Here is a 12,646-nt window from a genome sequence, read left to right as displayed (position 1 = left end):
GCTTTAGCAGGGACTCAGACTGAAAACAGCCCTGCATTGATCAAACCAAGACAGAGTGAGCTGCAATGGTTTGGGCGTCCAGTTTCAGTAACAGATTAATGTGTTTAAGGCTTCTGAGAGGCCACAATGCTGCACAAAGTTATAATGGTGGAAATGTTTTTATCTTTTGATGCAAAGATTTTGAGGTAAACAGTAGAAATACAGCATTCAAGTTACTAAGTTATCTGCCAGGATTATGTGCTTGAATGTAGTTGACTGTCCAATCTGACTGTCTTTCTGAGTGATGTAGAGTTGTGTTACAGCAAAAGTTAAGCCTGGTTCAATTTTTTCAAATCAACTCAGTACCAAGCAGTATCCAAATGAAATCCTCATTTGACCCTTTTTGCTGCCAGATCTAGAAAAACATGACTATTTGTATGGTTTTGCTTGCAGCCGATCACTGTAAGTGTTCTTTGATTTAATGCGACCTGTGATTGGCCCACTTCTGGTAGCTGGCAGTTCAGCGTGCTGAGATGCCACCATAACCTTTGAAAGTATGGCTGTACTACACGCCTGTGGCGTCTGCTGGCATTTTACCCAACTGAATGCTTCCACTCTAAAGTTGTTTCAGTATCGATACCATAATTGAAATGCCTCTCATACTGCCTAGACAGGGTATCGGCAAGTATGCAAGTCAATACAACAATTTGGTGCCACATGATTATTGATAAAATTGAAAGTAGTTTCACACCGGGACACAACGGTTGTCCTGGAAATCATAAAGATTAATAACATAATAAAAGTTCAGTCAGGATCACTTTGGTCAAATACAACTTTATTTCCATTTGCAGTATTATATTTGGCAGTATGACTCTGTCCTAGGGCCTCTCTGCCTTTCCTCAGGCCTACGCAGAAAGCCTCTTCCACGTGCCTACGTGGAAAGCCTAAGGCAGAGAGAGCACACCTCTCTGCCCTTCCACATGCAAACAAGGAAAGCCTGAGGCAGAGAGAACAAACCCCTCTGCCCTTCCATGTGCCTACATGGAAAGCCTAAGGCAGGGAGAGCAGCAGCAAAGACCCCCCGGAAACAGAACAGAGCAGCATCAATGACAAACAGAAATGACACTGATAATTTCACATCCATACAGGGTTAGTATTATGCAGCTGTTAATTTTTACTCAGGTTAGGCTGATACGCAAGTTCAGGTATTGGAATCAGTATTAAAAAGGAAAAAAGGCATTGGAACATCTCTATTCTATTCACAATTGGTACTGAATAAAGTAGAGAAAAAGGTATCAAATTAAGTGCTATTTGGTATTGGTATCACTTCAAGGGTACTTGTATGCATGTTTTTTAAACAATACCCAATCCTACGAACGACCCTGTGTTGTTTTACTGGAGCCCTCTGCTATAACACCAAGTGCCCTGATGGGACTTCCTCCTTCAGTCACATCAGTGAGGGATGTGATTTTTTTCACAGGGCTCAAGTCAGTCCAATTTTAGCTTTAATTTTCAGGAGCACCTTTTCACCTCCACCAATTTGGTGCAGCAGGTGTCATACACCTGTAACAGCCCAACCACAAAGTTCCACAGCCAGTCGCTACAGTCTTAAATTCATGAGGATGTCATGACACTTTTTATTCCAACAATATCATAAGTGATGGAAATGATCGCCCTAATCGTGCAAATACAACCCACGTGTAAAGATATACTAAGTAGGATTTTCATAACAACAATATATACACTTATACAAAAGTAATCCCTGTAAATCAATTTTATTTTTTCTAATTTTCTAATTTTGCTGTGTTTGTGTTTATGGGCGCAGTGCATAGGTGAGGTCAGGATTTTATAAAAAGGTAGCAACCAGGTGCCAGACCGTAAGCAGCACACATCTAAGAGGAAGCTATGAAAATTACGGACACAGCACGAAACCCCCTTTCCCAAATATAACCAATGATGGTGATGACAGTAACCGGCAATTTTTGCACAGTATACCTTTAATAAACCAAGATTATCCATTAAATGGTTAAAAAATTCTGCACAGGACACATATAGTGTGAGAATTATGCAGGAGGTCAGGGCATTAGGGACTGGAGTGTTTTTTGTACCTCAGCTCTGTTGAGTCATAAGCGTCCTCCAGAAGGGCTTGTCATGCCTGAGCTCTGCCTGCGGCACTCTCCTGCTCAGTGTCTCACTGCCAAACCACAGCGGGCAAAGGCAGGCGAGCACCAGCAACAACGTCCACACACAATCAGGAGCAAACAACTGCCTCAGTGTGAAAAAAGGGCAAATACAACCACATTTCTCTAGACATCAAATCAGTTAAATATGAGACACTTGTGTTCCATATTCATGCAAACATTATAAATGTGTCTGTGAAACGCTCACACTCTGTCCTCTGTTGCAGAAAATTGACCGCATAATTAGCACTTGAGGACGACACCACAGGTGAATTTGCTTACTCATCTCCTCTGCAGATAAATGAGAGCACACACCGTTGCACACCTTGTGCTCATCAGTTACCCGAGTGAGACAGGTGGTGCTGGATAGTCAGCGTGTGTGCCCTCTCCATAGCAGTATGTGCTGGCATCCTCCCCTGCCATACTTTTGCCGCCTACGCACACGAGTGTTGCAGATGGGCTCTGGTGTAGCGTGAAGCTGAATGCTCCTTTACAGTCCTCCACGGTAGGAAAACACACTTTCACTTTCCCACGTTTAAATCCTGCAAACTCAAGGTCACAACACCAAGAGAGGTTGCTTACAAAAAAAACAACAAAAAACACTGAGACAACTGCATTTTATTGTCTGTGCAATGACAGTGAAGTTTAATCTAATCTAAACTTTGTCCAACCAAACTCCAAACTTTAATATGTTCCAGTTTAAAGATTTTCTGATTCTGCTGATTTTCTAATGTATATTACAGCAAATTGAATGACTTCCACCTTTGGTCTTTTGGTGGGACAAACCATAACAATATAGGAAGGGCCACAATTTAACTTTGGGGGGTTGGGGGACCATTTTCAGTTGCCACTTTCTGTGGCCCAGCCTTTCAGGGAAATTCCTCCTAGGAGAATTTTTTTTTTTGTAAACATAACCAGTAGTTTAGAAAATCTTGAAAACAAAATCTGACATCAGGGGTTCTGAAAGTTTTGATGATTGAGTACTACTATATGGAGCCAGATTATGAATGAGGATTGCACAAACAAAATTGCACATTATGACTTTTTATTACAGACCATACTATGACCTTTTTATCACTTTTATGACTTGTTTTGACATACTATACTATAATGTTTTTACATGCTACACAATGACCTTTTTTATGACTTTTATTGTATTTTTATGACATACTGTACTCTGATTTTTTTGACATGCTATTGAATGACCTTTTTTTGACATGCCATACTATGACTTTTTTAATTACTTTTTAATGACATGCTATACGATGACTTTTTTTTTTTTACCTTTTTTATAACATTCAATACTATGACTTCTTTTGACATACTAAATTTGACATGCTATACTCTGACTTTTTAATGACTTTTTATTACATGTTATACTCTGACTTTTTAATGACTTCTTTATTACATGTTATACTCTGACTTTTAATGACTTTTTGTTACATGTTATACTCTGACTTTTAATGACTTCTTTATTACATGTTATACTCTGACTTTTAAATGACTTTTTGTTACATGTTATACTCTGACTTTTAATGACTTCTTTATTACATGTTATACTCTGACTTTTTAATGACTTCTTTATTACATGCTATACTATGACTTTTTAATGTCTTTTTTACGACATGCTGTATCACACCTTTTTTTTTACATGCTATACTATGACTTTTTTGATGTTATTCTATGACTTTTTTGACATGCTATTCTATGTATGTTATGACATGCTAAACTATGACTTTTACATACTATACTATGACCTTTTATGACTTTTTGACATGCTACACTGACTTTTACATACTATACTATGACTTTTCTTGACATGGTATACAATGACTTTTTTTTTTTTACCTTGGTTGATGTAGAGGCAAAGATGCTCTATTTCTGTCTTTCTCTATTTTCTCTTTCAAGTGTTGTTGTCTGTGCAGTATACCATGTTGCTTGTGCAGTATACCAGTGATGTTTGGTGCGTTCCAGCGTCCAAGGAAAGGAAAAAGACAATCTATTTCTTTGATCTACTGTTACCTGGCCATCACCTGGACATCCTTCTTGGGCATCCTGTCAATGTCAGAATAAGAAGAGCTAGCCTGTTTGGCTTGTCTGTAAAAGTTAATGTACAGTACAGGCCAAAAGTTTGGACACACCTTCTCATTCAATGCGTTTTCTTTATTTTCATGACTATTTACATTGTAGATTCTCACTGAAGGCATCAAAACTATGAATGAACACATGTGGAGTTATGTACTTAACAAAAAAAGGTGAAATAACTGAAAACATGTTTTATATTCTAGTTTCTTCAAAATAGCCACCCTTTGCTCTGATTACTGCTTTGCACACTCTTGGCATTCTCTCCATGAGCTTCAAGAGGTAGTCACCTGAAATGGTTTCCACTTCACAGGTGTGCCTTATCAGGGTTAATTAGTGGAATTTCTTGCTTTATCAATGGGGTTGGGACCATCAGTTGTGTTGTGCAGAAGTCAGGTTAATACACAGCCGACAGCCCTATTGGACAACTGTTAAAATTCATATTATGGCAAGAACCAATCAGCTAACTAAAGAAAAACGAGTGGCCATCATTACTTTAAGAAATGAAGGTCAGTCAGTCCGGAAAATTGCAAAAACTTTAAATGTGTCCCCAAGTGGAGTCGCAAAAACCATCAAGCGCTACAACCAAACTGGCACACATGAGGACCGACCCAGGAAAGGAAGACCAAGAGTCACCTCTGCTTCTGAGGATAAGTTCATCCGAGTCACCAGCCTCAGAAATCGCAAGTTAACAGCAGCTCAGATCAGAGACCAGATGAATGCCACACAGAGTTCTAGCAGCAGACCCATCTCTAGAACAACTGTTAAGAGGAGACTGCGCCAATCAGGCCTTCATGGTCAAATAGCTGCTAGGAAACCACTGCTAAGGAGAGGCAACAAGCAGAAGAGATTTGTTTGGGCCAAGAAACACAAGGAATGGACATTAAACCAGTGGAAATCTGTGCTTTGGTCTGATGAGTCCAAATTTGAGATCTTTGGTTCCAACCGCCGTGTCTTTGTGAGACGCAGAAAAGGTGAACGGATGGATTCCACATGCCTGGTTCCCACTGTGAAGCATGGAGGAGGAGGTGTGATGGTGTGGGGGTGTTTTGCTGGTGACACTGTTGGGGATTTATTCAAAATTGAAGGCACACTGAACCAGCATGGCTACCACAGCATCCTGCAGCGACATGCCATCCCATCCGGTTTGCATTTAGTTGGACGATCATTTATTTTTCAACAGGACAATGACCCCAAACACACCTCCAGGCTGTGTAAGGGCTATTTGACCAAGAAGGAGAGTGATGGAGTGCTGCGGCAGATGACCTGGCCTCCACAGTCACCGGACCTGAACCCAATCGAGATGGTTTGGGGTGAGCTGGACCGCAGAGTGAAGGCAAAGGGGCCAACAAGTGCTAAACACCTCTGGGAACTCCTTCAAGACTGTTGGAAAACCATTTCAGGTGACTACCTCTTGAAGCTCATGGAGAGAATGCCAAGAGTGTGCAAAGCAGTAATCAGAGCAAAGGGTGGCTATTTTGAAGAAACTAGAATATAAAACATGTTTTCAGTTATTTCACCTTTTTTTGTTAAGTACATAACTCCACGTGTTCATTCATAGTTTTGATGCCTTCAGTGAGAATCTACAATGTAAATAGTCATGAAAATAAAGAAAACGCATTGAATGAGAAGGTGTGTCCAAACTTTTGGCCTGTACTGTACATAGGGTGCATTCAGCATCTGTATACATCCAAACAGTTTAAAATAATAAATCAGTTAGGTCTAAAAATATAAACATACATGGTACTCAAACCCCAACCTTCTGCATCAATGTCTCATGCATTTACCTTTCATCCACCACATCTGCAGCTTTAAGGGATATTGTCGCTATACATACAATGTCATCTTACCTTCCAGCTCTCATCTGCAACTTGTTCTTGTTAAGTTTACGGGTTTAATCTTGTAATATTAGAGCTTTTTTTGTTGTAAATTTCCGACTTGATTCTTGTAATATTCTTTCTCTTTCTCCAAATTACAACTTTATTCTTGTAATATTATGACTTTATTCTCAAAATCTGTTTTTCCCAATATGGCCATAATCCTCCTCCATACCTTTTTTGACATGCTATACTATGACTTTTTAAGCATGCTATACTATGACTTTTTTGACATGCTATACTATGACTTTTTTGACATGCCATACTTTGACCTTTTTTTCCACATGCTATACTATGACTTTTTTTTACATGCTATACTATGTCTTTTTTAACATGCTCTAGTCTGACTTTTTTTCCATGATAAACTATGACTTTTTTGACATGGTATACTATGACTTTTTTGACATGCTACAATGTGACATTTTTTAACATTCTATACTTTGACCTTTTTTTCCACATGCTATACTATGACTTTTTTGACATGCTATACTGTGACTTTTATATGCTATACTATGACTTTTTTGACATGCCATACTTTGACCTTTTTTCCACATGCTATACTATGACTTTTTTTACATGCTATACTATGTCTTTTTTAACATGCTCTAGTCTGACTTTTTTTCCATGATAAACTATGACTTTTTTGACATGGTATACTATGACTTTTTTGACATGCTACAATGTGACATTTTTTAACATTCTATACTTTGACCTTTTTTTCCACATGCTATACTATGACTTTTTTGACATGCTATACTATGACTTTTATATGCTATACTATGTCTTTTTTTAACATGCTCTAGTCTGGCTTTTTTCCATGATAAAGTATGACTTTTTTGACATAGTATACTATGACTTTTTTGACATGCTATACTGTGACCTTTTTTAACATGCTATACTATGGCTTTTTTTTTTTTACATGACTTTTTTTTAAACATGCTCTAGTCTGACTTTTTTTTACATGCTATACTATGAACTTTTACATGCTATTCTATGGCTTTTTTCACATACTATACTATGACTTCTTTTGACAAGACTCTTTTTAACATGCTCTAGTCTGACTTTTTTCCATGCTATACTATGAACTTTTACATGTTATACTATGACTCTTTTATGATATTCTATACCATAACTTTTTTACATACTATATGATGACTTTCTTTTACATGTTATACTATGTCTTTTTTGACATACTATACTATTACTTATTTATTTATTATTTTTTTCATAGAGAGAGTACAATGTTTGACATTAGTTGCACCTGCCTACACTAGTCGGGAAACTATATCTGCTGGAGTACAGCAATACCACTTGCACATACCACACGCAGACCTGCAGTACTCATAAATACTAGAACCAGTGGTGATAATAATAATGGCAATTTATTAAGTTTATTACGATTATGATTAAATTTGCTTATGGTTATATTGGTAGGCTGTGCCTGGTTGCCATTCCTAGTAAAGCACTTTTTTTTCTTTATATTTTGTATTTATTTGAATTATAAATGTGGCTAGAAACCACTGGAGTGAGGAGATGTTTTTTTCCCAGATCCTTTAAGCTGTTTATTTCGGAGGAACCTTAGGACGTCTACACAGTGTTATTACAACAATCATGCAGGTTCATTACGTCTCGCACAGTGTCATGTTGCACTGTCCAAATGGGTGTAGTAAAATCTTGGTAAATCTGTGTCTGACTGTAATGATAAAAATTTTGAGGCACATAAGCAGAGACATTAAGCCATTCATCTATAATGCTGTCATTTAGCCATAGCAAGGGCACATTATTTGGTCTTTGTTTCTAAAAGTGTTGATAATGTTAGTGTTTGTCAGTGTTCGATTCATGATGTATTCCAATTGGTTAGTTTGTAGACATGAGTTGTAGCCGCAGCCACATTGTGAGAATTTGGTCCTATATTTCTGTCTGTGATAGTAAAAGCTATAAAAGGGATGTTTATAGAAGTACTGTATCTCACAGTGCAAAGATCAGAGATTTCACCACGTTTCTCTCACAGCTGTCAACTTTGGTAAGAAAGCCCTAAATTATACAGTGTGAAGAGGCGTTAAATCATCCAGGTCAGAGGATAATAGTGCTTGAAGTACTCACTGGCAGGAATTACCATCTTGACATCCTCATCCCTCAGGCAGTTTCACACCAATTCATGTCTTAACTCACACGGCTCTGGTGATTCACGTGACCTTAGTGACCCTGAGGTGACGTCAATGTGTAAACAACCCGAAAGAAAAGGTCAAAATACCTGAAACAGAAGTGAAGTGTCTCTTGGGTGAATAACAAAACATCTCATCTTGTAGATGCTGAAGCTCTGACACACATACTGGTTGAAACTTTGAAACCAGAGATGCCATATTTGTGTTGCTGCATCATTTGATCAAACAGAAATTTTTAGACGTCTCGTACATTATTTCTCTATAATTCAGCCCACACATGGTTGGTAATTTATTAAGATACTGAAATCTTGACTATGATTTTAAGTAAATATCTTGCGTTTGGAAATCCGCTGGATTGTCAGCGCAGTGAGTGAACGACCCCTACAGCTTTACCTCCTGCTGTCAGGTTCTTGATGCTGAAAAAAAGGCAGTTGGGCCTGAACCATCAGGGCAATCAGAGAGATTCAGCTGATCTGATCCGCCTTGTATTCACCTGGCTCTTATTAACCTTGCCTGATGTGAAGAGAGAGAGAGAAAAGGTGAATGAATATTTCTGCTTCTAGCTCTCTCACGCAGGATTATTGTAGTCAAGAATGGCTCCGACACATCTCATTATGAAACACAAGATGTGATTTGGTGCGCTGCTGAGCTGTGAGCAAATGAAGGAATTCATTCAAATTGCCAATTTTGTCGATGACGAACGCGGCATTTCAATGGGATTTTCAAGGATTGCAGCTTTTTGGGGGATCAAGATGAGTGAAAAGGAGAAAAAGGTCAGACACATTCTTACAGATTGAGCTGAGCTGGGTGAACCTGCTCAGACCTCACGGAGGGCAGCCGTCAAGATTAATGGCCAACATCAACATCAGCTCCCCAAAGGAAACAAAGGCATTTTAGATCTACCTATGTGTGTGCGCATGGATCAGTGGTGAGCTACAATACTGTACCTCCATTCAACATCATCCATTGACAGCAGGTTATGGTGATTAAGTGCTCCTTTATCAGTTCTCAGGCTACAACAAAGGTCCAAAATAGGATTAAGTGGAGACGTGGAACGCTACCACTGCTAATGCTACGGCCCTTTGAGAATCTGCTGGCAATGAGAAGAGCCACGATGCTGCAGGGCAGGATTACTGAACAAAGAGATGGAGGGATAGGAATGAGGTGTGGGAGCCCCCCTTCCACCTCTTTTTATCTTGACATCCAAACCCCTTAAAAGCTTCCCTTACCATCAAATTCATTTCTGCAAGGCAGCATCCCTCCCTCGTTCTTCCATCTCTCATGTCCGTGGCGTGTTGTTTGTTGTCCTGTGAGTAAGCGCTGAGAGCCAAGTGCAGACAAGGTTCGTTCAAGTGGCGAGAGCAGCGAGAGGGACGTTCATTCATCAAGAGGAAGTGCAGTGCAATCATGGCAGTAAGTGTAAGGTAGATAAATGGCTGATAACCTCAAGGAGTGGGATGATTCATCACTTCCTAAAATTAAGTTAATTAAAGGACTGCCCGTGGACATACATCAGTGTCTCCTACTCCAGATGATTTTGTTTGTTACAGTATACCTGCTGTGAAGGTTTTTTATCCAATAAAAATATGTTTTACAAGATGCTTCCTCATATGAACACAAAAATATCTATACTGTAGGGCTGCAGTAAATATTATTTGATGATATCTTTTTTGCGGTGGAGGATTATAACAGTAAGGTTAGTGCTACAGAGCTGTAATGGTTCGCGTACTCTGACCGAACACAGTACATATATTAATGAACATAACGCGGAACCAAAGTTCACAAGTGCAAGTTCCAACTGGAAACTGTTTGCCATACGTCGTCACCATGAGCTGAGGTTAGCGCAACAAGCTGATTGGCTTGAGTCAGAGGCCATTTACACGTACATGGTGATTTTGATAAAGAGACATCTTCCTTCGTTTGTGCCCTTCGTTTACACGCAAACAGAGATTTCTCCTCTGAAAACGAGTCTTTCTAAAAACTCCGGCCACAGTGGAGATTTTGGAAAACTCTGGTTGCGCATTTGCATGTAAACTGAGATAAACGGAGATAAGCGGAGTTATAGGCAGCCGATGTCACAGTATGCGCCGGAACTTGCGCCTGTGTCAAAAGTGCGACCTATGTTGCTATGGTGACAATGGATACATGGAAGGCTTGAGCTTCTCGTTACACTGCCACCTACAGGTTTGGCATGCTCTTGTGTATATATACACGGGTAAGTGTAAACGAAGATCTTTTTGAAAACGGAGACGGTGAAATGTCCGTTTATGAAAATAGCCGGCCACGTGTAAACAGCCTTTCAGTCACTCTGTGGCGAGCGCAAAGAAAACACCAGCGCTGGAAGACCCGTTCCCAGTCAGCTACAACAGCACCGGAGAGACAGCGGTGATGACGACACTGTTGGCATTGCTCCACCATTATAGGGTCTGTAAATGGAAACAAATCCAACATGCTAACGCACATTTAATGGCATCACCCAGATGTGCCGATCACTGGGATGATTATAATACTCCCCTTAATGCACCATTTATTTTTTTAGAATGGCATCTTTCATGGCATACTTTAGCTCCACATTGACCAGCTATGACCGTAAAGTTGTACTTACACATTGATGCATCAATAATGATATAATATGACTTAAAATAATTCATCAGTCACAGGATCTTATTTCTGCAAAACAAGTACTTTCACTTTGATACTTAAACCACAGTTTTTTAAAACAATTGATGTAGCAGAACTCAAAGTATCGTCTTTTTATTGCACACATTCTTCCTCCTACATTACCCACACTGCAACTTGACTGCTGGTAGTTTATTAGGAGGATCAGGTGTGTTAAGCCGTTAGCCTCACGCAGAGAGGTGGAGCTACTGGTGAGGTTCATCCCCAGATTTCTTTAATTTTCAAACAACACTGCCCCAAGTGACATCACTTGAGGCAATTTACAATTTATCGGATTACGTGCAGCTCTCTCTAGAGCCTTCAATGGCTTGACACAACATTTTTCGCATGTTGTACTAATGTTACATGTGAAGAACATTTATCTGACTTAAGAAAAAATGCTGCACTTCCCCTTTAAGAGTGATTTTATGTGCAGGACTTTAATTGTAACAGGATATTCTTACATTCTGGTATTGGTACTTTGATTTTAGTAAAGATCTGAGCACTTGTGCCACTGTTTTCTCGTTTAGTTGATGAATTGTTTTGTCTATGAAATGTCAAAAAATAGGGATTAAAATGCTCGCCACATTTCTGAAAAGTAGGACCAACTGTCCAAAACCCAAATGCATTGAATTTAGTGATATAATACTAAAGCAAGCAGCAAATCCTCACACTGGAGAGGCTGGAACCAGAGAGCATTTGCTTAAAAAAAAAAAAAGCAAAGCTAAAATGATTCATCCTCTGTCAAAGTGGTTGCTGTTTTAAAATCTGTCAATCGACTTATTGCTGTAGTCCAAAATCACTGATTTGTTGTAGCGTTTTGTAAAACCAGAAACATTTAAAAAAACAAACATTTAGCTCCAAAAAAAAAAAAGAGAGATTACTCTCCTCTGTGCCCAGTCAGTGGAGCAGAGCTGCTGCTGCTTACACAACACATGAGTGGAGCCTGGGAACAAACAGGCGCTCAGAGTAACCTTGTCAACCAAAGTGGAAACTCCCCCACGCGTCCATTCATGTGAGGATGTACAGCCATTTATACTGCGAGTGCACACTGAGCTCTGAGGCCCGGCCAGAGACGAGCTATCACTAGGCAACAGGCAGGAAGGGAATCCGCAGCACAGCACAGACTCTGTTACTGCTGCTACAGTGAGCTGTATGGGCTCATGACAGATAACGGTCTGGATATAATTGACACTGACGAAACAAAAAACCCACAGAGGGTCACATTTAGAGTGGTCGTCTTCGTGGTGCTTTAGACACAGCGGCATGAAAGCAACATGTTCTTCTGAGACTAAAATCCTATAAATTATCTCAACAGGCTCAAAAACAGGAAATAAATTAAGGACTAAATTGAAAACAACAACAACCCATTTTCATGTTTTCAGGGGAAGATTAATGTCGGATTTAAAGTATGATTCCCAAATTTTGCCAGCCTCTTCAGGCTACCTTCAGATTTGGTGTCAGTGTCACGCTGTGCTTAATAATAGCTATTAAAGCAGCATGACACAACTAGAAAGCCATTACAGAATACCCTGATGAGTGAAATCTCACCCTTAAGGTGGAATCAGAAAATGCTTTTTTTATTGTATTTTTGTTTGTATTTTTTCTTGAAAAATTATTTTAAATTTCATATTTTAACTGTTTTCTCTTGCCTCATTTTGTCTGCATGGTACTGGCACAACTTGTCTTGCTTGGAGCAGCTCTT

Source organism: Epinephelus lanceolatus, chromosome 3 (genome assembly GCF_041903045.1).
Source record: "Epinephelus lanceolatus isolate andai-2023 chromosome 3, ASM4190304v1, whole genome shotgun sequence".
NCBI lineage: Eukaryota > Metazoa > Chordata > Actinopteri > Perciformes > Serranidae > Epinephelus > Epinephelus lanceolatus.
The sequence above is the reverse complement of the archived record's forward strand: the minus strand, read 5'-3'. Positions refer to the sequence as shown.